Raw genomic sequence first — 24,905 nt, forward strand, 5'->3', positions numbered from 1 at the left:
CTGTGATCAGCAGAGAGGAGAGAACCTGTTCCTCAGCCTGTGATCAGTGGAGAGGAGAGAACCTGTTCCTCAGCCTGTGATCAGAGAGAGAACCTGAACCTGTTCCTCAGCCTGTGATCAGTGATCAGCCTATCAGAGAGAGAGAACCTGTTCCTCAGCCTGTGATCAGTAGAGAGGAACCCTGTTCAGCCTCAGCCTGTGATCAGCAGAGTTCCTCAGCCTGTGATCAGAGAGAGAACCTGTTCCTCAGCCTGTGATCAGCAGAGAGGAGCCTGTGAGAACCTGTTCCTCAGCCAGTGATCAGTAGAGAGAAAGAACCTGTTCCTCAGCCTGTGATCAGCAGAGAGAACCTGTTCCTCAGCCTGTGATCATCAGCCTGTGATCAGAGAGGAGAGAACCTGTTCCTCAGCCTGTGATCAGCAGAGAGGAGAGAACCTGTTCCTCAGCCTGTGATCAGGAGAGAGAACCTGTTCCTCAGCCTGTGATCAGCAGAGGAAAGAACCTGTTCCTCAGCCTGTGATCAGCAGAGTTCCTCAGCCTGTGATCAGAGAACCTGTTCCTCAGCCAGTGATCAGTAGAGAGAACCTGAGAGAAGAACCTGTTCCTCAGCCTCCTGTTCCTCAGCCTGTGATCAGCAGAGAGAACCTGTTCCTCAGCCTGTGATCAGTAGAGAGGAGAGAACCTGTTCCTCAGCCTGTGATCAGTAGAGAGGAGAGAGCCTGTGATCAGGAGAGAGAGACCTCAACCTGTGATCAGTAGAGAGTCGAGAACCTGTTCCTCAGCCTGTGATCAGAGAGAGAACCTGTTCCTCAGCCTGTGATCAGTAGAGAGAAACCTGTTCCTCAGCCTGTGATCAGTAGAGAGAACCTGAGCCTGTGATCAGTAGACCTGTTCCTCAGCCTGTGATCAGTAGAGAGGAAAGAACCTGTTCCTCAGCCTGTGAGAACCTGTTCCTCAGCCTGTGATCAGTAGAGATGAGAGAACCTGTTCCTCAGCCTGTGATCAGTAGAGAGAACCTGTTCCTCAGCCTGTGATCAGTAGAGAGAACCTGTTCCTCAGCCTGTGATCAGTAGAGAGGAGAGAGAGAACCTGTTCCTCAGCCTGTGAGAAGAGGAGAGAACCTGTTTCTCAGCCAGTGATCAGTAGAGAGAGAGAGAGAACCTGTTCCTCAGCCTGTGATCAGTAGAGAGAGACCTGTTCCTCAGCCTGTGGACCTGTACCTGTGTTCTCAGGACTCTGTCTGACCTCTGTCTGACCTCTGTCTGACCTCTGTCTGACCAACTGCACCAGCTTCCAAGATTTAGAGATCTCAGACTTTGGGAAGTGTAAGAAGATCATTTAACTTTCTTAACAAGCGTGTGGGTTTTGAAGAGAGAGAGAGAACAGAGCACCAGCTCCTTTATCCTCTCTGTTCTGTACTCACAGCATCGCCAGCTTACAAACTGTAGTATGTTCAAATCAAATCAAATATTATTTTTCACAAGCGCAGAATACAACAAGTATGAAATGCTTACTGAAAAGCCCATAACCAACAATGCAGTTAAAGAAAGAATTTACAAATATTTACAAAATAAAATGTTAATAAATAAAAAGTTAAAAACTACAGAGTCAATGTGAGACTATACAGGGTATTACGGTACAGAGTCAATGTGGAGGTTATATACAGGGTATTACGGTACAGAGTCAATGTGGAGGTTATATACAGGGTATTACGGTACAGAGTCAATGTGGAGACTATATACAGGGTATTACGGTACAGAGTCAATGTGGAGACTATATACAGGGTATTACGGTACAGAGTCAATGTGGAGGTTATATACAGGGTATTACGGTACAGAGTCAATGTGGAGACTATATACAGGGGTACTGGTACAGAGTCAATGTGGAGGCTATATACAGGGTATTACGGTACAGAGTCAATGTGGAGACTATATACAGGGTATTACGGTACAGAGTCAATGTGGAGACTATATACAGGGTATTACGGTACAGAGTCAATGTGGAGACTATATACAGGGTATTACGGTACAGAGTCAATGTGGAGGTTATATACAGGGTATTACGGTACAGAGTCAATGTGGAGACTATATACAGGGGGTACTGGTACAGAGTCAATGTGGAGGCTATATACAGGGTATTACGGTACAGAGTCAATGTGGAGACTATATACAGGGTATTACGGTACAGAGTCAATGTGGAGGTTATATACAGGGTATTACGGTACAGAGTCAATGTGGAGACTATATACAGGGGGTACTGGTACAGAGTCAATGTGGAGGCTATATACAGGGTATTACGGTACAGAGTCAATGTGGAGACTATATACAGGGTATTAATGTGGAGGCGGTACAGAGTCAATGTGGAGGCTATATACAGGGGGTACTGGTACAGAGTCAATGTGGAGGCTATATACAGGGTATTACGGTACAGAGTCAATGTGGAGACTATATACAGGGTATTACGGTACAGAGTCAATGTGGAGGTTATATACAGGGTATTACGGTACAGAGTCAATGTGGAGGCTATATACAGGGTATTACGGTACAGAGTCAATGTGGAGACTATATACAGGGTATTACGGTACAGAGTCAATGTGGAGACTATATACAGGGTATTACGGTACAGAGTCAATGTGGAGGCTATATACAGGGTATTACGGTACAGAGTCAATGAGTCATATACAGGGTATTACGGAGAGTCAATGTGGAGGCTATACAGGGTATTACGGTACAGAGTCAATGTGGAGGCTATATACAGGGTATTACGGTACAGAGTCAATGTGGAGGCTATATACAGGGTATTACGGTACAGAGTCAATTTGGAGGCTATATACAGGGTATTACGGTACAGAGTCAATGTGGAGGCTATATACAGGGTATTACGGTACAGAGTCAATGTGGAGGCTATATACAGGGTATTACGGTACAGAGTCAATGTGGAGGCTATATACAGGGTATTACGGTACAGAGTCAATGTGGAGGCTATATACAGGGTATTACGGTACAGAGTCAATGTGGAGGCTATATACAGGGGGTACCAGTACAGAGTCAATGTGGAGGCTATATACAGGGGGTACCAGTACAGAGTCAATGTGGAGGCTATATACAGGGGGTACCAGTACAGAGTCAATGTGGAGGCTATATACAGGGGGTACCAGTACAGAGTCAATGTGGAGGCTATATACAGGGGTACCAGTACAGAGTCAATGTGGAGAGCTATATACAGGGGGTACCAGTACAGAGTCAATGTGGAGGCTATATACAGGGGGTACCAGTACAGAGTCAATGTGGAGGCTATATACAGGGGGTACCGGTACAGAGTCAATGTGGAGGCTATATACAGGGGGTACTGGTACAGAGTCAATGTGGAGGCTATATACAGGGGGTACCGGTACAGAGTCAATGTGGAGGCTATATACAGGGGGTACCGGTACAGAGTCAATGTGGAGGCTATATACAGGGGGTACCAGTACAGAGTCAATGTGGAGGCTATATACAGGGGGTACCGGTACAGAGTCAATGTGGAGGCTATATACAGGGGGTACCGGTACAGAGTCAATGTGGAGGCTATATACAGGGGGTACCGGTACAGAGTCAATGTGGAGGCTATATACAGGGTGTTACGGTATAGTCAATGTGGAGGCTATATACAGGGGGTACCAATGTGGAGGCTATATACAGGGGGTACCGGTACAGAGTCAATGTGGAGACTATATACAGGGGGTACCAGTACAGAGTCAATGTGGAGGCTATATACAGGGTGTTACGGTACAGAGTCAATGTGGAGGCTATATACAGGGTGTTACGGTACAGAGTCAATGTGGAGGCTATATACAGGGGGTACTGGTACAGAGTCAATGTGGAGGCTATATACAGGGGGTTCTGGTACAGAGTCAATGTGGAGACTATATACAGGGTGTTACGGTATAGTCAATGTGGAGGCTATATACAGGGTGTTACGGTACAGAGTCAATGTGGAGGCTATATACAGGGTGTTACGGTACAGAGTCAATGTGGAGGCTATATACAGGGGGTACTGGTACAGAGTCAATGTGGAGGCTATATACAGGGGGTACCGGTACAGAGTCAATGTGGAGGCTATATACAGGGTGTTACGGTACAGAGTCAATGTGGAGGCTATATACAGGGTGTTACGGTACAGAGTCAATGTGGAGGCTATATACAGGGGGTACCGGTACAGAGTCAATGTGGAGGCTATATACAGGGTGTTACGGTACAGAGTCAATGTGGAGGCTATATACAGGGTGTTGCGGTACAGAGTCAATGTGGAGGCTATATACAGGGTGTTACGGTACAGAGTCAAAGTGGAGGCTATATACAGGGTGTTACGGTACAGAGTCAATGTGGAGAGGTTCAGGTAGTCGGTTGTAAAGTGACTACTCAAACAGCGAGTAGCAGTAGTGTAAAAACAAAGGGGTGTTGGTTTTCAATGTAAATAGTCTGGGTTGCCATTTGAGTAATTGTTCTGCAGTCTTATGGCTTGTGGGTAGAAGCTGTTAAGGAGCCTTTTGGAACTAGTTTTGGCGATCCAGTACCGCTTGTCCTGTACCGGTAGAAGAGAGAACAGTCTATGACTTGGCTGACTGGAGTCTTTGATATTTTTTTGTTGTGCCCTTCTCTAACTGGGGCGGCAGCGTAGCCTAGTGGTTAGAGTGTTGGACTAGTAACCGGATGGTTGTGAGTTCAAACCCCCGAGCCGACAAGGTACACATTTGTCATTCTGCCCCCGAACAGGCAGTTAACCCACTGTTCCCAGGCCGTCATTGAAAATAAGAATGTGTTCTTAACTGACTTGCCTGTTTAAATAAAGGTCAAATTTAAAAATTAAAATTAAATGGCAGGAAAGATATACTGGGCCGTACGCTCCACCCTATGTTGTGCCCTGTGGTCAGAGGCTGAGCATTCCAGGCGGTGATGCATCCGTCTCTCGATGGTGCAGCTGTAAAACCATTTTTGAGGATCTGGGGACCCCTGCAAAATCTTTTCAGTCTCCTGAGGGGGATAAGTTGTTGTTGTTCCCACTTCACTGTCTTGGTGTGTTTGGACAATAATAGTTTGTTCGTGATGTGGATACCAAGGGACATGAAGATCTCGACCCGCTCAACAACAGCCCTATCATTGTTAATGGGGGCCTGTTCGGCCCTCCTTTTCCTGTAGTCCACGATCAGCTCCTTTGTCTTGCTCACATTGAGGGAGAGGTTGTTGTCCTGTCTCAATACTACCAGGTCTCTGACCTCCTCCATATAGTCTTTCTCATCGTTGTCGATGATCAGGCCTACCACTGTTGTGTCGTCATCAGACTTAATGATGTTGTTGGAGTAATGCTTGGTCACGCAGTCGTGGGTGAACAGGGAATACAGGAAGGGACTAAGCAGTGTGGAAGCTCAGCATGGCAGATATGTTGTTACCTACCCGTACCACCTGGGGGCGGCCCGTCAGGAAGTCCAGGATCCAGTTGCAGAGGGAGGTGTTTAGTCCCAGGGTCCTTAGCTTAGTGATGAGCTTTGAGGTCACTATGGTGTTGAACGCTGAGCTGTAAATAATGATTAGTATTCTCACGTAGGGATGTTCCTTTTGTCCAGGTGGGAAATGGCAGTGCGGAGTGCAATTGAGATTGCATAATCTGTGGATCTGTTGAGGCATTAGGCAAATTGGAGTGGGTCTAAGGTTTTTGGGATGATGTTGGTGATGTGAGCCATGACCAGCCTTTCAAAGCACTTCATCGGTACCGACATGAGTTTTAGGGGGTGGATGTTATTTAGGCAGGTTAGGGTGGGGATCATCGATCAGCTCTCTCTCTGATCACTCCCCCTCTCTCTCGCCTTCTCTCTCTCATCACTTCCCCATTTCTCTCTCCCCTCTCTCAATTCAATTTAATTGAAATGGCTTTATTGGCATGTAAAACATATGTTTACATTGCCATAGCAAGTGAAAAAGATAATAAGGAAAAGTGAAATAAACAATAAAATTAAGAATAAATCAAGTATAAATCAATAAAGTTGTAAATCATGCAGCACCTTATGTCACGATCGCAGATTTTAGAGAAACAATAAATGTCGGTACATATAAGTGTCTTATATCGGCTGAAAGCTTAAATTCTTGTTAATATAACTGCACTGGTATTACTGTGAAAAAATGCCATGCTATTGTTTGGGGAGAGCTCTTAACAACAAAACACATTTTTCACCGCTAGCGGTTTGAATTCACCTCTGAAGGTGAAATGTGTACATATATTCTGAAATCTTGCTCTGATTTATCATCCAAAGGGTCGCAGAGATAACATGAAGCCTTGTTTTGTTAGATAAAATCATTTTTCATATCATTAAAAGGTCCACATAGCATGCACAATCGATTTTGTATTTCCACTCATTCAATTTGCAAAGAAAGGAATCTGTGAAAATCTAACCCTCACCGTTGTTTCAAACAGTCAAATCATGTTCATATGTATTCCTCAGAGCTCCTAGAAGGTAACCAGACTTCACTATATCATTAGGGGTGTAGTATATCCTATAGGACACCATATCAGAGATCCTAGAAGGTAACCAGACTCCACTATATCATTAGAGGTGTAGTATATCCTATAGGACACCATATCAGAGATCCTAGAAGGTAACCAGACTCCACTATATCATTAGGGGTGTAGTATATCCTATAGGACACCATATCAGAGATCCTAGAAGGTAACCAGACTTCACTATATCATTAGGGTGTAGTATATCCTATAGGACACCATATCAGAGATCCTAGAAGGTAACCAGACGTCACTATATCATTAGGAGTGTAGTATATCCTATAGGACACCATATCAGAGATCCTAGAAGGTAACCAGACTCCACTATATCATTAGGGGTGTAGTATATCCTATAGGACACCATATCATCCTAGAAGGTAACAGACTCCACTATATCATTAGAGATCCTATAGGACACCATATCAGAGATCCTAAAGGTAACAGACTTCACTATATCATTAGGGGTGTGTATATCCTATAGTATATCCTAGAACGTAACCAGACTTCACTATATCATTAGACCTATAGGACACCATATCAGAGATCCTAGAAGGTAACCAGACTCCACTATATCATTAGGGGTGTAGAATATCCTATAGGACACCATATCAGAGATCCTAGTAGGTAACCAGACGTCACTATATCATTAGGGGTGTAGTATATCCTATAGGACACCATATCAGAGATCCTAGAAGGTCCAGACTACTATATCATTAGGGGTGTAGTATATCCTATAGTATCAGAGATCCTAGAAGGTAACCAGACTCACTATATCATTAGGGGTGTAGAATATCCTATAGGACACCATATCAGAGATCCTAGAAGGTAACCAGACTCCTATATCATTAGGTAGTATATCCTATAGGACACCATATCAGAGATCCTAGAAGGTAACCAGACTTCACTATATCATTAGGGGTGTAGTATATCCTATAGGACACCATATCAGAGATCCTAGAAGGTAACCAGACTTCACTATATCATTAGGGGTGTAGTATATCCTATAGGACACCATATCAGAGATCCTAGAAGGTAACCAGACTTCACTATATCATTAGGGGTGTAGTATATCCTATAGGACACCATATCAGAGATCCTAGAAGGTAACCAGACTCCACTATATCATTAGGGGTGTAGTATATCCTATAGGACACCATATCAGAGATCCTAGAAGGTAACCAGACTTCACTATATCATTAGGGGTGTAGTATATCCTATAGGACACCATATTTGGTCAGAGAGCGACGCCTTCATGGCACGCCGATGACGCTGGCTGTGTTCACTTGATCGACTCTGACTTTGTCAAATAAGCACCAATTGCGGTCAAACAAAGCTGGCTAGATAGCCAATGAGCTGTGCTTTATGGGAGTACCCAGAAAGCCTGTATCTGCCGCAAAGGGTAGCTGCTAACCTTGTGCAACAGCAAGCCTTTTGGACAACAATTTTAAGAATATAGTTATAGTTATGAAGTTAACTAATACTGGAAAAGCTAAATAAAAAAAGCTATAAGTCCAAGTATACAGATTTAACGATATTCTTGCAGAGAAATGTAATGTAATGTAAATGTCTCCTTCACGATTTGCCCAAATGTACCTGGGTGACTTCACACTAAATGTCATGTAGTTTGCTCATACTTCAAGTTATCCATCTGAAACTTTGCACTGCTGCCATCTTGTGGACACCATCGGAATTACAACCAGAGTGATGGCTGGAAGTGGGACGTTTCTGTTTCATTTCAAAGAAAGTGGTAGAAAAATGTTTATTTTCTTTGTATTTTCTTCTACCAGATCTATTGTGTTATATTCTCCTACATTCAATTCACATTTCCACAAACTTCAGTGTTTCCTTTCAAATGGTACCAAGACGAATACATTTCACGCTACTGCTACTCTCTGTTCATCAAATATGCATAGTCACTTTAACCATATCTACATGTACATACTACCTCAATCAGCCTGACCAACCGGTGCTTGTATGTAGCCTCACTACTGTATATAGCCTCGCTACTGTATATAGCCTCACTACTGTTATAGCCTCGCTACTGTTATAGCCTCGCTACTGTATATAGCCTCGCTACTGTATATAGCCTCGCTACTGTTATAGCCTCGCTACTGTTATAGCCTCTCTACTGTATATAGCCTCTCTACTGTATATAGCCTCTCTACTGTTATAGCCTCTCTACTGTATATAGCCTCGCTACTGTATATAGCCTCGCTACTGTATATAGCCTCGCTACTGTATATAGCCCCTCTACTGTATATAGCCTCTCTACTGTATATAGCCTCTCTAATGTATATAGCCTCGCTACTGTATATAGCCTCTCTACTGTATATAGCCCCTCTACTGTATATAGCCTCTCTACTGTATATAGCCTCTCTAATGTATATAGCCTCGCTACTGTATATAGCCTCTCTACTGTATATAGCCCCTCTACTGTATATAGCCTCTCTACTGTATATAGCCTCGCTACTGTATATAGCCTCTCTACTGTATATAGCCTATAGCTACTGTATATAGCCTCTCTACTGTATATAGCCCTCTACTGTATATAGCCTCTCTACTGTATATAGCCCCTCTACTGTATATAGCCCCTCTACTGTATATAGCCTCTCTACTGTATGTAGTCTACTGTATATAGCTCTCTACTGTATATAGCCTCTCTACTGTATATAGCCTCTCTACTGTATATAGCCTCGCTACTGTATATAGCCTCTCTACTGTATATAGCCTCTCTACTGTATATAGCCTCTCTACTGTATATAGCCTACTGTATATAGCCTCGCTACTGTATATAGCCTCTCTACTGTATATAGCCTCTCTACTGTATATAACCTCGCTACTGTATATAGCCTCTCTACTGTATATAGCCTTTCTACTGTATATAGCCTCTCTACTGTATATAGCCTCGCTACTGTATATAGCCTCTCTACTGTATATAGCCTCGCTACTGTATATAGCCTCTCTACTGTATATAGCCTCGCTACTGTATATAGCCTCGCTACTGTATATAGCCTCTCTACTGTATATAGCCTCGCTACTGTATATAGCCTCTCTACTGTATATAGCCTCTATACTGTATATAGCCTCTCTACTGTATATAGCCCCTCTACTGTATATAGCCCCTCTACTGTATATAGCCTCTCTACTGTATATAGGCTCTCTACTGTATATAGCCTCTCTACTGTATATAGCCTCTCTACTGTATATAGCCTCGCTACTGTATATAGCCCCTCTACTGTATATAGCCTCTCTACTGTATATAGCCTCTCTACTGTATATAGCCCCTCTACTGTATATAGCCTTTCTACTGTATATAGCCTCTCTACTGTATATAGCCTCGCTACTGTATATAGCCTCGCTACTGTATATAGCCTCTCTACTGTATATAGCCTCTCTACTGTATATAGCCTCGCTACTGTATATAGCCTCTCTACTGTATATAGCCTCTCTACTGTATATAGCCTCTCTACTGTATATAGCCTCGCTACTGTATATAGCATCTCTACTGTATATAGCCTCTCTACTGTATATAGCCTCTCTACTGTATATAGTCTCTCTACTGTATATAGCCTCGCTACTGTATATAGCCTCTCTACTGTATATAGCCTCTCTACTGTATATAGCCTCTCTACTGTATATAGCCTCTCTACTGTATATAGCCTCATATATTATTATATTATATTATATAGCCTCTGTACTGTTATTTTTCATTGTCTTTTTACTGATGTTTTTATTTCCTTACTTACCTTTTGTTCACATAATACCTTTTTTGCACTGTTGGTTTAGAGCCTGTAAGTAAGCATTTCACTGGAAGGTCTACTACACCTGTTGTATTCAGCATTTCACTGGAAGGTCTACTACACCTGTTGTATTCAGCATTTCACTGTGAGGTCTTCTACACCTGTTGTATTCAGCATTTCACTGGAAGGTCTACTACACCTGTTGTATTCAGCATTTCACTGTGAGGTCTACTACACCTGTTGTATTCAGCATTTCACTGGAAGGTCTACTACACCTGTTGTATTCAGCATTTCACTGTGAGGTCTTCTACACCTGTTGTATTCAGCATTTCACTGGAAGGTCTACTACACCTGTTGTATTCAGCATTTCACTGTGAGGTCTACTACACCTGTTGTATTCAGCATTTCACTGTGAGGTCTACTACACCTGTTGTATTCAGCATTTCACTGTGAGGTCTACTACACCTGTTGTATTCAGCATTTCACTGTAAGGTCTACTACACCTGTTGTATTCAGCATTTCACTTTCTACTACACCTGTTGTATTCAGCATTTCACTGTGAGGTCTACTACACCTGTTGTATTCAGCATTTCACTGGAAGGTCTACTACACCTGTTGTATTCAGCATTTCACTGTGAGGTCTTCTACACCTGTTGTATTCAGCATTTCACTGGAAGGTCTACTACACCTGTTGTATTCAGCATTTCACTGTGAGGTCTACTACACCTGTTGTATTCAGCATTTCACTGTGAGGTCTACTACACCTGTTGTATTCAGCATTTCACTGTGAGGTCTACTACACCTGTTGTATTCAGCATTTCACTGTAAGGTCTACTACACCTGTTGTATTCAGCATTTCACTGTAAGGTCTACTACACCTGTTGTATTCAGCATTTCACTGGAAGGTCTACTACACCTGTTGTATTCAGCATTTCACTGGAAGGTCTACACCTGTTGTATTTGGCGCATGTGACAATGATAATATCCATATCTTTGCTTCAGGTCCTGAGATACAGGCAGTTAGATTTGGGTATGTCATTTAGGCGAAATTTGAAAAAAAGGGGGCAATACCTAAGAAGTGTCTTTAATGGTTTGCAAATAGTTAAAGTACACAAGGCAAAATAAAAAGATATGGGTTGTAGTTACAATGGTGTTGGTTCTTCACTGGTTGACCTTTTCTTGTGGCAGCCGGTCACACATCTTGCTGCTGTGATGGAACACTGTGGTATTTCAACCCATAGATATGGGAGTTTATCAGAATGTGATTTGTTTTCGACCTCTTTGTGGGTCTGTGTAATCTGAGGGAAATATGTGTCTCTAATATCCTCATACATTTGGCAGGGGGTTTGGATCTTTCTCAATAGCAAGGCTATGCTCTCTGAGTCTGTACATAGTCAAAGCTTTCCTTCATTTTCGGTCAGTCACAGTGTTCAGGTTTTCTGCTGTTTAGGGCCAAAAAGCATTTCTAGTTTGCTCATTTTTATCGTTCATTCTTTCCAGGTAATTATCGTTTTGTTTTCTCATGATTTAGTGGGGTCTGATTGTGTTGCTGACCTGGGGCTCTGTGGAGTTTGCTTAGGGGACTCTTCTCCAGGTTCATCTCTCTGTAGGTGATGGCTTTGTTCTGGTAAGTTTGGGAATCACTTCCTTTTAGGTGGTTCTAGAATTTAAAGCCTCTTTTTCTGGATTTTGATCATTAGTGGGTATCGGCCTAATTCTCCTCTGCGTGTATTATTTGGTGTTTTACTTTGTACACATACAATATTTTTTCAGAATTCTGCATTTGGAGTTGGTCCCATTTTGTGAAATCTTGGTTGGTGAGCGGACTCCAGACCTCACAACCATAAAGGGCAATGGGTACTATAACCAATTCAAGTATTTGTAGCCAGATCCTAATTGGTATGTCAAATTTTATGTTCCTTTTTGATGGCATAGAAGGCTCTTCTTGCCTTACCCCTCAGATCGTTCACAGCTTTGTGGAAGTTACCTGTGTCGCTGATGTTATGCAGGTGAATGAGGACCCAAAAGCGACTTAACAGAAACAGAGTCTTTATTCCAGTCTTTAACCAAAAACGATAATCCTGGATATATCTCAGGTAAAGTCAAAACAGGAAAACTGAAATCCTCTAGTCAGTAGAGGGGAACAACTGGAGATGCGACCACAGACTGCAGGTCGCTTCGGGAAGGCGCAGGCCGTAGCTGATATAGATACCTGCTCACACGCAGCATCTGAAGAAGGCAAAAACACGACGGAACAAGAACACAGCACAGCAAACATCAAACAAGGATCCGACAAGGACAGACGCAGAAACAGAGGGAGAAATAGGGACTCTAATCAGAGGGCAAAATAGGGAAGAGGTGTGAAAGAGTAAATGAGGTAGTTAGGAGAATGAGGAACAGCTGGGAGCAGGAACGGAACGATAGAGAGAGAGAGAGAGAGAGGGAGAGAGAGGGATAGAAAGAGGGAAAGAACCTAATAAGACGAGCAGGGGGAAACGAATAGAAGAGGAAGCACAAGGACAAGACATGACAATATATGACAAAACATGACAGTACCCCCCCACTCACCGAGCGCCTCCTGGCGCACTCGAGGAGGAACCCTGGCGGCAACGGAGGAAATCATTGATCAACAAACGGTCCAGCACGTCCCGAGAAAGAACCCAACTCCTCTCCTCAGGACCATAACGGGAGACTATGAAGAGGGAATCTAGGGCTATTACTCTTATAAAAAATGAGACACGGGTAGAGAACTGTAAGCGTTAGAGCAATCAGGACCAAACAGGCCAGGAGAGTAACAACTAGGGACAGACTGAGACACAGCAAGGCTAAGACCAGGAACAGGAGAGAGGCGGTGGCTGTGGACAGACTGAGACACAGCAAGTGCAGGAGCAGGACCAGGAGAGATGCGGTGGCAGGGGACAGACTGAGACACAGCAAGGGCAGGAGCAGAAGCAGAAAAAAAGTTACCGGATTTATTCTGCTCGCAGTCCGAACAAGCAGCCACGAAACGGCACGTGTCACGCTCCTGAGTAGGCCACCAAAACCGCTGGCGAATAGAAGCAAGCGTACCCCGAACGCCGGGGTGGCCAGCTAACTTGGCAGAGTGAGCCCACTGAAGAACAGCCAGACGAGTAGAGACAGGAACGAAAAGAAGGTTACTAGGACAAGCGCGCGGCGACGGAGTGTGAGTGAGTGCTTGCTTGACCTGTCTCTCAATTCCCCAGACATTCAACCCGACAACACGCCCCTCAGGGAGAATCCCCTCGGGGTCGGTAGACGCTACAGAAGAACTGAAGAGACGGGATAAAGCATGAGGCTTGGTGTTCTTAGTACCCGGGCGATAAGAAATCACGAACTCGAAACGAGCGAAAAACAACGCCCAACGAGCTTGACGCGCATTGAGTCGTTTGGCAGAACGGATGTACTCAAGGTTCTTTTGGTCAGTCCAAACGACAAAAGGAACGGTCGCCCCCTCCAACCACTGTCGCCATTCGCCTAGGGCTAAACGGATGGCGAGCAGTTCGCGGTTAGCCACATCATAGTTACGTTCCGACGGCGACAGGCGATGAGAAAAATACGCGCAAGGGTGGACCCCACCGTCAGTATGGGAGCGCTGGGACAGAATGGCTCCCACGCCCACCCCCGACGCGTCTACCTCGACAATGAACTGTTTAGTGACGTCAGGTGCAACAAGGATAGGAGCGGATGCAAAACGCTTCTTGAGGAGATCAGTACAACAATCATACGACCGGTGAGGAGGAAGGGAGGTGGCTCTAGACCGACTGAAGACCGTGGGCAGATCATGATATTCCTCCGGCCCTCCTGTCAAATCACCAGGTTCCTCCTGTGAAGAGGGAGCAGAAGAAACAGGAGGAATAGCAGACATTAAACATTTCACATGACAAAAAACGTTCCAGGAAAGGATAGAATTACTAAACCAATCAAAAGAAGGATTATGACACACTAGCCAGGGATGACCCAAAACAACAGGTGTAAAAGGTGAACAAAAAATCAAAAAAGAAATGGTCTCACTATGGTTACCAGATACTGTGAGGGTTAAAGGTAGTGTTTCACATAATATACTGGGGAGAGGACTACCATCCAAGGCGAACATGACCGTGGGCTCCCCTAACTGTCTGAGAGGAATGTCATGTTCCCGAGCCCAGGCTTCGTCCATAAAACAGCCCTCCGCCCCAGAGTCTATTAATGCACTGCAGGAAGCTGCCGATCCGGTCCAGCGTAGATGGACCGGCAAGGTAGTACAGGTACTTGACGGAGAGGACAGAGTAGTAGCGCTTATCAGTCGCCCTCCGCTTACTGATGAGCTCTGGCCTTTAACTGGACATGAAATGACAAAATGACCAGCGGAACCGCAATAGAGACAGAGGCGGTTGGTGATTCTCCGTTCCCTCTCCTTAGTCGAGATGCGAATACCCCCAGCTGCATGGGCTCAACACCTGAGTCAGTGGGGAAAGATGGTAGTGTCGGGGAGAGGGGGACACAGTTAACGCGAGCTCTCTTCCATGAGCTCGGTGACGAAGATCTACCCGTCGTTCAATGCGAATAGCGAGTTCAATCAAAGAATCCACGCTGGATGGAACCTCCCGGGAGAGAATCTCATCCTTAACCTTAGCGTGGAGTCCCTCCAGAAAACGAGCGAGCAACGCCTGCTCGTTCCAGTTACTGGAGGCAGCAAGAGTGCGAAACTCTATAGAGTAATCCGTTATGGATCGATTACCTTGACATAGGGAAGACAGGGACCAGGAAGCTTCTTTCCCAAAAACAGAACGATCAAAAACCAGTATCATCTCCTCTTTAAAGTTCTGATACTCGTTAGTACACTCAGCCCTTGCCTCCCAGATAGCTGTGCCCCACTCCCGAGCCCGTCCAGTAAGGAGTGATATGACGTAGGCGATCCGAGCAATACCCCTGGAGTACGTGTGGGGCTGGAGAGAGAACACTATATCACACTGGGTAAGGAAAGAGCGACATTCAGTAGGCTCCCCAGAGTAGCACGGTGGGTTATTAATTCTAGGCTCCGGAGACCCGGAAGCCCAGGAGGTAACCGGTGGATCGAGGCGGAGATTGTGAATCTCCTCCGAGAGGCCGGAGACTTGGGCGGCCAGGGTCTCAACGGCATGTCGAGCAGCAGACAATTCCTGTTCGTGTCTGCCTAGCATCGCTCCCTGAAACTCGACAGCAGAGTAGAGAGAATCCGTAGTCGCTGGGTCCATTCTTGGTCGGATCCTTCTGTTATGCAGGTGAATGAGGACCCAAAAGCGACTTAACAGAAACAGAGTCTTTATTCCAGTCTTTAACCAAAAACGATAATCCTGGATATATCTCAGGTAAAGTCAAAACAGGAAAACTGAAATCCTCTAGTCAGTAGAGGGGAACAACTGGAGACGCGACCACAGACTGCAGGTCACTTCGGGAAGGCACAGGCCGTAGCTGATATAGATACCTGCTCACACGCAGCATCTGAAGAAGGCAAAAACACGACGGAACAAGAACACAGCACAGCATACATCAAACAAGGATCCGACAAGGACAGACGCAGAAACAGAGGGAGAAATAGGGACTCTAATCAGAGGGCAAAATAGGGAGCAGGTGTGAAAGAGTAAATGAGGTAGTTAGGAGAATGAGGAACAGCTGGGAGCAGGAACGGAACGATAGAGAGAGAGAGAGAGAGAGAGAGGAGAGAGGGAGGGGGAGAGAGAGGGATAGAAAGAGGGAAAGAACCTAATAAGACCAGCAGGGGGAAACGAATAGAAGAGGAAGCACAAGGACAAGACATGACAATATATGACAAAACATGACAGCTGATGTTTAGGACGAGGTATGTATAGTTTTTCTGTGCTCTAGGGACCACCATTATTTTTTGTCTTACTGAGATTTACTATCAGGGCCCAGATCTGTCAGGGCCCAGATCTGTCAGGACCCAGGTAATGTAACAGGAGAATCCAGTGGGTTCTGGTAGTCTTTAATGTAACAGGAGAATCCAGTGGGTTCTGGTAGTCTTTAATGTAACAGGAGAATCCAGTGGGTTCTGGTAGTCTTTAATGTAATTGGAGAATCCAGTGGGTTCTGGTCGTTTTTAATGTAATTAGAGAATCCAGTGGGTTCTGGTCGTCTTTAATGTAATTGGAGAATCCAGTGGGTTCTGGTCGTCTTTAATGTAATTGGAGAATCCAGTGGGTTCTGGTCGTCTTTAACAGTTGATTCTAAGATGTGAATTCTTTCTTTCCTCTCTCTCTGATCAGTCCTAACTCCATCACCCCATCTCTCTGACCACTCCTAACTCCATCACCCCATCTCTCTGACCACTCCTAACTCCATCACCCCATCTCTCTCCCCATCTCTCGGATCACTCCTAACTCCATCACCCCATCTCTCTGATCACTCCTAACTCCATCACCACATCTCTCTCCCCATCTCTCTGATCACTCCTAACTCCGTCACCCCATCTCTCTCCCCATCTCTCTGATCACTCCTAACTCCGTCACCCCATCTCTCTCCCCATCTCTCTGATCACTCCTAACTCCATCACCCCATCTCTCTCCCCATCTCTCTGATCACTCCTAACTCCGTCACCCCATCTCTCTCCCCATCTCTCTGATCACTCCTAACTCCATCACCCCATCTCTCTCCCCATCTCTCTGATCACTCCTAACTCCGTCACCCCATCTCTCTCCCTATCTCTCTGATCACTTCTAACTCCATCACCCCATCTCTCTCCCCATCTCTCTGACCACTCCTAACTCCATCACCCCATCTCTCTCCCCATCTCTCTGACCACTCCTAACTCCATCACCCCATCTCTCTCCCCATCTCTCTGATCACTCCTAACTCCATCACCCCATCTCTCTGATCACTCCTAACTCCATCACCCCATCTCTCTCCCCATCTCTCTGATCACTCCTAACTCCGTCACCCTATCTCTCTCCCCATCTCTCTGATCACTCCTAACTCCGTCACCCCATCTCTCTCCCCATCTCTCTGATCACTCCTAACTCCGTCACCCCATCTCTCCCCATCTCTCTGATCACTCCTAACTCCGTCACCCCATCTCTCTCCCCATCTCTCTGATCACTCCTAACTCCGTCACCCCATCTCTCTCCCTATCTCTCTGATCACTTCTAACTCCATCACCCCATCTCTCTCCCCATCTCTCTGACCACTCCTAACTCCATCACCCCATCTCTCTCCCCATCTCTCTGATCACTCCTAACTCCGTCACCCCATCTCTCTCCCCATCTCTCTGATCACTCCTAACTCCGTCACCCCATCTCTCTCCCCATCTCTCTGATCACTCCTAACTCCGTCACCCCATCTCTCTCCCCATCTCTCTGATCACTCCTAACTCCATCACCCCATCTCTCTGATCACTCCTAACTCCGTCACCCCATCTCTCTCCCCATCTCTCTGATCACTCCTAACTCCGTCACCCCATCTCTCTCCCCATCTCTCTGATCACTCCTAACTCCGTCACCCCATCTCTCTCCCCATCTCTCTGATCACTCCTAACTCCGTCACCCCATCTCTCTCCCCATCTCTCTGATCATCCCTAATTCTGACATCTGGTTCAGGATGTTGATCCAGAGGGTAAGTATGTTAAGGGAAATATTGTTACAGTTTAATTTAACCATTCTTTTGTTTAAAAAATAAACACAGTTGGGACGAGGAACTGGAAGATGAGAAAGAGCGGTTCTCCAATCACATCTTTGAAAAAGAGCTGTGCTCCAATCACATCTTTGAAAAAGAGCTGTGCTCCAATCACATCTTTGAAAAAGAGCTGTGCTCCAATCACATCTTTGAAAAAGAGCTGTGCTCCAATCACATCTTTGAAAAAGAGCTGTGCTCCAATCACATCTTTGATAAAGAGCTGTGCTCCAATCACATCTTTGAAAAATACCTGGGCTTCAATCAAATCAAATCAAATGTTATTTGTGCCAAATACAACAGCTGTAGTAGAAGCCCTCACAGTGAAATGAAATGCTGAATACAACAGGTGTAGTAGACCTCAAATGAAATGCTGAATACAACAGGTGTAGTAGACCTTACAGTGAAATGCTGAATACAACAGGTGTAGTAGACCTCACAGTGAAATGCTGAATACAACAGGTGTAGTAGACCTCACAGTGAAATGCTGAATACAACAGGTGTAGTAGACCTCACAGTGAAATGCTGAATACAACAGGTGTAGTAGACCTCACAGTGAAATGCTGAATACAACAGGTGTAGTAGACCTTACAGTGAAATGCTGAATACAACAGGTGTAGTAGACCTCACAGTGAAATGCTGAATACAACAGGTGTAGTAGACCTCACAGTGAAATGCTGAATACAACAGGTGTAGACCGTACATTGAAATGCTGAATGCAACAAGTGTAGACCTTAAGGTGAAATGCTGAATAGAACAGGTGTAGTAGACCTCACAGTGAAATGCTGAATACAACAGGTGTAGTAGACCTTACAGTGAAATGCTGAATACAACAGGTGTCGTAGACCTCACAGTGAAATGCTGAATACAACAGGTGTAGTAGACCTCACAGTGAAATGCTGAATACAACAGGTGTAGTAGACCTCACAGTGAAATGCTGAATACAACAGGTGTAGTAGACCTCACAGTGAAATGCTGAATACAACAGGTGTAGTAGACCTCACAGTGAAATGCTGAATACAACAAGTATAGTAGACCTCACAGTGAAATGCTGAATACACCAGGTGTAGTAGACCTCACAGTGAAATGCTGAATACAACAGGTGTATTAGACCTCACAGTGAAATGCTGAATACAACAGGTGTAGTAGACCTCACAGTGAAATGCTGAATACAACAGGTGTAGTAGACCTCACAGTGAAATGCTGAATACAACAAGTATAGTAGACCTCACAGTGAAATGCTGAATGCAACAAGTGTAGACCTTACAGTGAAATGCTGAATACAACAAGTGTAGACCGTACAGTGAAATGCTGACTTACAAACTTACCCTTAACCAACAACGCAGTTTTAAGATCAAATATGTGGTTTAAAAAAACAAGTAAAAAAAAACAATCCCACCTTAGAAAAAGACCTGGAAAAGAAATAGAAAATAAACATGGAAGAAGAGTTGAAACGTAACACCACAAGGGCTCACTGCAGACAGAGAGCAGGGCCATGTCCCACATGCCCTATGGGCTCTGGTCTGAAGTAGTGGACTATATAGGGAATAGGGTTCCATAGGGCTCTGGTCTAAAGTAGTGCACTATATAGGGAATATAGTTCCATAGGGCTCTCGTCTAAAGTAGTGCACTATATAGGGAATATGGTGCCATTTGGGAGACATTGCCAGGTTTAAAGAAGGTCCATTAGGCTGTGCTAATCTTCTCTCTGATACAGGAGCATCAAATGGACCCTCTCTGTCCATCTAGAATACTGCTTCTTATTAAAACCTTTCCTTCTGCTCCCTAAACCCTAAACCCTAAACCCTAAACCCTGCTTTAACAAGTACTCAATGTATTATCTACATGATACCCCTGTAGGGGACAACACACACACATTGGCCCTTTCCCAGTTTATATGGAGGGGCTTAAACTAAACCAGCTGGAAGGACTGACTGACTGACTGACAAACTGGCTGGCTGGCTGACTGGCTGACTGACTGGCAGACCGACTCTCTGACTGGCTGACTGGCTGACTGGCTGACTGGCTGACTGACTGGCTGGCTGACTGGCTGACTGGATGACTGGCTGACTGGCTGACTGGCTGACTGACTGACTGACTGACTGACTGACTGGCTGACTGGCTGGCTGGCTGGCTGACTGGCTGGCTGACTGACTGGCTGACTGGCTGACTGACTGGCTGACTGGCTGACTGACTGACTGGCTGACTGGCTGACTGGCTGACTGGTTGACTGGCTGGCTGGCTGACTGGCTGACTGGCTGGTTGCTCAGACAACAGGCCATGCCTGAGCTGCTGGTAAGACCTTTTAGAGGGATTTTGAAATATAAATATACCGGGAGGAGGAAGAGGAGGAGGATGAGGAGGAGAGTGGTAGTCCTAATCCTTCAAGGCATGAAACTAGAAGTCAGACATGGACATCTAAGACCCAGCCTTCCAGTCTTCCTTTGATGTTCCTGGATGGGGGATAAACACTTAAAACAGTGTGAGGTGTGCTGGAGGGCCTGGGCATCCAGACAGGGAGGTTGGGGCTAGGGCTTGGGCATCCAGACAGGGAGGTTGGGGCTAGGGCTTGGGCATCCAGACAGGGAGGTTGGGGCTAGGGCTTGGGCATCCAGACAGGGAGGTTGGGGCTTGGGCATCCAGACAGGGAGGTTGGGGCTAGGGCTTAGGCATCCAGAACGGGAGGTTGGGGCTAGGGCTTGGGCATCCAGACAGGGAGGTTGGGGCTAGGGCTTGGGCATCCAGACAGGGAGGTTGGGGCTAGGGCTTGGGTATCCAGACAGGGAGGTTGGGGCTAGGGCTTGGAGGCTGGGAGCCTGGGGTATGGGGCTGAATGGGGCTGGGGCAGGGTTTGGGGTATGGGGCTGAATGGGGCTGGGGCAGGGACTGGGGTATGGGGCTGAATGGGTCTGGGGCTGAATGAGGCTGGGGCTGAATTAGGCTGAGGCAGGGACTGGGGTATGAGGCTGGGGCTGAATTAGGCTGAGGCAGGGACTGGGGTATGAAGCTGGGGCTGAATGAGGCTGAGGCAGGGACTGGGGTATGGGGCTAGGGCAGGGTTTGGGGTATGAGGCTGGGGCAGGGACTGGGGTATGTGGCTGGGGCTGAATGAGGCTGAGGCAGGGACTGGGGTATGGGGCTGGGGCTGAATGGGACTGAGGCAGGGACTGGGGTTGGGGTATGGGACTGAATGGGGCTGAGGCAGGGTCTGGGGTATGAAGCTGGGGCAGGGTTTGGGGTATGAGGCTGGGGCTGAATGGGGCTGAGGCAGGGACTGGGGTATGAGGCTGGGGCAGGGACTGGGGTATGACGCTGGGGCTGAATGAGGCTGGGGCAGGGTTTGGGGTATGGTGCTGAATGGCGCAGGGATTGGGGTATGTGGCTGGGGCAGGGATTGGGGCTGGAGCTGAATGGGGTTAGGGCTGAATGGGGCTGGGGAAGGGAAAGAGAGTCTCGGTCCTCTCCCCTTCTCCCCTCTCACACACCCCGAAATGCATCTCCCAGCCCAGAAATCCCAGAAATGTGAGCTTTAAAATAACAGTAACCAACAATAAAGAAAAATAACAAGAACAGCACAATGGAGGAGAAGAAAGAAGGGAGGAATAGAGAGAAGGTAGGAGAAGATAGAAGGAAGAATAGATAGAAGAGGCAAATAAAGAAGGGGGGAATAGATAGAAGGGGAGAAGATAGAAGGAAGAATAGATAGAAGAGGCGAATAAAGAAGGGGGAATAGATAGAATAGGAGAATAAAGAAGGGGGAATAGATACAAGAGGAGAAGAAGGAAGGGAGGGATAGATAGAGGGGGAGAAGATAGAAGGGAGGAGAGGATAGAAGGAATAATAGATAGAAGGGAGGTGAAGATAGAAGGGGGGAAGATAGAAGGAAGCATAGATAGAAGAGGATAATAAAGAAGGGGGGAATAGATAGAAGAGGCGAAGACAGAAGGGAGGAATAGATAGAGGGGGAGAAGATAGAAGGGAGGAGAGGATAGAAGGAATAATAGATAGAAGAGGAGAAGAAAGAAGGAAGAATAGATAGAAGGGAGGTGAAGATAGAAGGGAGGAATAGATAGAGGGGGAGAAGATAGAAGGGAGGAGAGGATAGAAGGAATAATAGATAGAAGAGGAGAAGAAAGAAGGAAGAATAGATAGAAGGGAGGTGAAGATAGAAGGGAGGTGAAGATAGAAGGGAGGAATAGATAGAAGAGGTGAAGATAGAAGGGAGGTGAAGATAGAAGGGAGGAATAGATAGAGGGGGAGAAGATAGAAGGGAGGAATAGATAGAAGGGAGGTGAAGATAGAAGGGAGGAATAGATAGAAGGGAGGTGAAGATAGAAGGGAGGAATAGATAGAAGGGAGGTGAAGATAGAAGGGAGGAATAGATAGAAGGGGTGAAGATAGAAGGGAGGAATAGAAGATAGAAGGGAGGAATAGATAGAAGGGAAGATAGAAGGGAGGAAGATAGAAGGGAGGAATAGATAGAAGAGGTGAAGATAGAAGGGAGGAATAGATAGAAGGGAGAATAGATAGAAGAGGAATAGATAGAAGGGAGGTAGAAGATAGATAGAAGGAGAATAGATAGAAGGGAGAGATAGAATAGATAGAAGGGAAGATGAAGATAGAAGGGAGATAGAATAGATAGAAGGGAGGGATGAAGATAGAAGGGAGGAATAGAAGATAGAATGAAGAATAGATAGATAGATAGAAGAGGAATAGATAGAAGGAGGTGAAGATAGAAGGGAGGAATAGATAGAAGGGAGGTGAAGATAGAAGGGAGGAATAGATAGAAGAGGTGAAGATAGAAGGGAGGAATAGATAGAAGGGAGAATAGATAGAAGAGGAATAGATAGAAGGGAGGTGAAGATAGAAGGGAGGAATAGATAGAAGAGGTGAAGATAGAAGGGAGAAATAGATAGAAGGGAGAATAGATAGAAGAGGAATAGATAGAAGGAGGTAGATAGAAGGGAGGAATAGATAGAAGGGAGGAATAGATAGAAGAGGAGAATAGATAGAAGGGAGATTAGATAGAAGGGAGGAATAGATAGAAGATAGAAGGAGGTGAAGATAGAATAGAAGAATAGATAGAAGGAAATAGATAGTGAAGATAGAAGGGAGGAATAGATAGAAGGGAGGTGAAGATAGAAGGGAGGAATAGATAGAAGAGGTGAAGATAGAAGGGAGGAATAGATAGAAGGGAGAATAGATAGAAGAGGAATAGATAGAAGGGAGGTGAAGATAGAAGGGAGGAATAGATAGAAGGGAGAATAGATAGAAGGGAGATTAGATAGAAGAGGTGAAGATAGAAGGGAGGAATAGATAGAAGGGAGGAATAGATAGAAGGGAGATTAGATAGAAGAGGTGAAGATAGAAGGGAGGAATAGATAGAAGGGAGGAATAGATAGAAGGGAGGAATAGATAGAAGGGAGAATAGATAGAAGGGAGGGATAGATAGAAGGGAGAATAGATAGAAGAGGTGAAGATAGAAGGGAGAATAGATAGAAGGGAGGAATAGATAGAAGGGAGGAATAGATAGAAGGGAGATTAGATAGAAGAGGTGAAGATAGAAGGGAGGAATAGATAGAAGGGAGGAATAGATAGAAGGGAGGAATAGATAGAAGGGAGAATAGATAGAAGAGGTGAAGATAGAAGGGATAATAGATATAAGGGAGAATAGATAGAAGAGAGAATAGATAGAAGGGAGGAATAGATAGAAGAGGAATAGATAGAAGGGAGGAATAGATAGAAGGGAGGAATAGATAGAAGGGAGAATAGATATAAGGGATTTCCACTAAAACTAATCAATCAGGAGAGGATAATGGGCTCCATGCTGGAGAGTTGACACGGGTCAACTCGTCCCCTGACCTCTGCTATGGGGCCATGGGGAGAGAAAGGGCCGCACAATGGAATCCTCAGCTAATTGTCTGGCCAGTGTCACTGCTTTCAATGCCCTCCACTCTCTCCCTAATTCCTGTCTTTCTTCTCTCTCTCTCTCTTGTAGCGTTCTCGCCCCGGCTCCCTCTGCTCTCTCTCGCTCTCTCTCTCTCTCCCTTTGCAAAGCATCCACTTTGTAAGTGTGGATGGGGACAGAACGAGAGTGCGAGACTGAGAAAATGAGAGAGTGAGAGAGAGAAATGGCGAGAGAAACAGAACTGCTTTTGGTGATTGCAAACGGCAGGTGAGCAAAGTGCGTTTCATTAATAGCAGGTCGCAATCAGCAATACAACCGTTTCCTTCTCAGGTCGCAATCAGCAATACAACCGTTTCCTTCTCAGGTCGCTATCAGCAACACAACCGTTTCCTTCTCAGGGCGCTATCAGCAACACAACCGTTTCCTTCTCAGGGCGCTATCAGCAACACAACCGTTTCCTTCTCAGGGCGCTATCAGCAATACAACCATTTCCTTCTCAGGGCGCTATCAGCAACACAACCATTTCCTTCTCAGGGCGCTATCAGCAACACAACTGTTTCCTTCTGAATACATCCAATAGATCACTGAGGATCAGCATGTGTTGTTATTAATTAGACCCAAGATAAAGCCACAGTATAGAGGCACTAGATCCAAGCAGCGATCCTTCCATCTGTCCTGAATGCTACTCTTAATACAAATCATCTTCTGTCAACTGTCCTATATTAGTCCAGCTCCAACACACAGACAGATCCAGCTCCAACACACAGACAGATCCAGCTCCAACACACAGACAGATCCAGCTCCAACACACAGACAGATCCAGCTCCAACACACAGACAGATCCAGCTCCAACACACAGACAGATCCAGCTCCAACACACAGACAGATCCAGCTCCAACACACAGACAGATCCAGCTCCAACACACAGACAGATCCAGCTCCAACACACAGACAGATCCAGCTCCAACACACAGACAGGAAAAAAGCTGATTTCCAGCAAGTACTCACTACAATATTTAGTGTGCTCCTCTCTGGTGTTTTCACTATCCTGTCCTCCTGTCCTC

At 45.5% G+C, this 24,905-nt stretch overlaps 1 protein-coding gene across 1 annotated transcript in view; it reads right to left on the reverse strand.

Annotated features, from left to right (window-relative positions):
- LOC124000170 (ciliary neurotrophic factor receptor subunit alpha-like) overlaps positions 1–24,905 on the reverse strand; it is a 558,871-nt gene that overhangs the window by 533,799 nt on the left and 167 nt on the right. Inside the window, exon 1 of the mRNA XM_046306361.1 lies at positions 24,850–24,905. This exon is cut by the window's right edge and continues 167 nt beyond it. The gene's annotated coding sequence lies outside the window, so the exon portion shown is untranslated. The remainder of the gene's footprint in view (positions 1–24,849) is intronic.

Source organism: Oncorhynchus gorbuscha, linkage group LG16, assembly GCF_021184085.1.
Source record: "Oncorhynchus gorbuscha isolate QuinsamMale2020 ecotype Even-year linkage group LG16, OgorEven_v1.0, whole genome shotgun sequence".
NCBI lineage: Eukaryota > Metazoa > Chordata > Actinopteri > Salmoniformes > Salmonidae > Oncorhynchus > Oncorhynchus gorbuscha.